The sequence below is a fragment of the Pundamilia nyererei genome, unplaced genomic scaffold (assembly GCF_000239375.1).
Source record: "Pundamilia nyererei isolate P.nyererei 1_Seehausen unplaced genomic scaffold, PunNye1.0 scaffold00256, whole genome shotgun sequence".
Lineage (NCBI taxonomy): Eukaryota > Metazoa > Chordata > Actinopteri > Cichliformes > Cichlidae > Pundamilia > Pundamilia nyererei.
Window position 1 is genome coordinate 244,801 of NW_005187657.1, and position 1,632 is coordinate 246,432.

The following is a 1,632-nucleotide window of genomic DNA, read 5'->3' on the forward strand; positions in this document are numbered from 1 at the left end:
ACACACACACACACACACACACACACACACACACACACACACACACACACACACAATCTGACCTCATTACTGATTCTTAGAAACAAGTAAATATCCAAATATGCTACAAAGAGCCTCTCATTGAAGTTTAAGTAAAGTCGGATATTTTCCTTTGAAGTTTTGCTTGAAGACTTCAAAGCATTCTTCTTCATTTTTATTGACAGTTTTGAGCCGGTAGAGCAGTGTGCTTGTGGCTGAAGTTCTACACAGGTGAGCAGGAAGAGACTAACTGCACCTACTTACTGTATGCTCGCCAGCTTTGACAATAACGGGGTTTATGCTTGAGCTCGATCGCCACCTGCTGGACTGTCTGCCTGCCTGCAGTCAGTGTGTAACCAGGCAGCTTTGGGAGGAGAGCGCGGAGTGCTGGAAACAGTGAAAAGTGTCACTGGCTGCGCTTTTCCTGCTTTATGTGTCGTTTCTCTGAAGCGTTGGTCCGTGTTCCCGTTGCATCGCTCCCCGCTGGGACTGCGATGATTCATCGAGTAATTCCAACGAATCGATTATGAAAAATTCTCGACACGAATTCTTCGCATCGATTGTCGTCTAACACGCGGCTCTGTAGCAGATGCGTTTAAACACCAGCGTTTCTCCGACATTTTCAACTGAAACAAAGCTGCAACAGAAACTTATGCAGGAGCAGTGAATGAACGAGAGCCCCCAGCTTTAACATCACACTGCAGAACAACAGCAGCAGTGATGATGACGCAGGCACAGTTTAACGTGGAGCCCGAGTCTGTCCACACACCGTGACATGCTGAGCGTGGAAGAAACAGCAGCGCTGTTCCTGGAATCAACATTAAAACCTTTACAGGGAAAAAGTCACGGGAGGTCTGCATCAAACCACCTGATCAACTTTCAGCTACAAAATGTCTGACACAGCACAACATCTGGATCAAAACATGCAGATGAACTGTCAACTTGGTGTGACTCCGTGTTTGAGTTGCACAGCTCGCTGAAGGCTGACAGGTGTCGCGATAAGGTAGCTACCCCCTGCATCGGGAGCGCGCGCTGTGCATGGAGAGCAGTGGGATGAAGCGGGGAGCTTCCACAGACCTTCAATCAGTAGATGACCTGCGGCACCTCCTGAGCTACAGCCACTCCAAATGCCTGAGCTTTTAACTATTTGTTCGCAGCTTGTCGCCTGGTTTCCGCCTGTGTTTGAGGTGCCGGTGTCCCGGTTGCACAAACACGGGATGTTTGGTGTGCAGGGTCACAGCAGCTGACTCAGTGCAGACAGAGGAGGGAGAGGGCAGCACAGTCCCGGGAATGTCTGTGGCATGAAAGCGTGAAGCAACAGGCCACGCATCACCCGCAGTATGGGCTCAAAATGTGGTCATAAATATTTTGTACTTGTAAATCAGTTTTGTATGTGTTAAAAGAATTTGTGTGTGCGTAAAAAAGATTTGTATGTGGACTTAGCCAAAAAACCCTGCAAGTTACAAGTACGAATTCTGACCCTATTTTTTTGAAGAACCAGCAAAAAAACCAAAACTCTTGTAGAGGACATGAAGTCAGAGATAGAAAAGACAAGGAGCAGGTGCATCTAGTACAGGTAGAGCTGCTGCAAAAACCCACAGAGCCCAGCAGCCA

General features: G+C 47.9%; 1 protein-coding gene across 1 annotated transcript in view; it reads right to left on the reverse strand.

Annotated features, from left to right (window-relative positions):
• Positions 1-1,632, reverse strand: part of pcca (propionyl-CoA carboxylase subunit alpha) — a 37,023-nt gene that overhangs the window by 33,533 nt on the left and 1,858 nt on the right. The gene's annotated exons all lie outside the window — the stretch shown is intronic.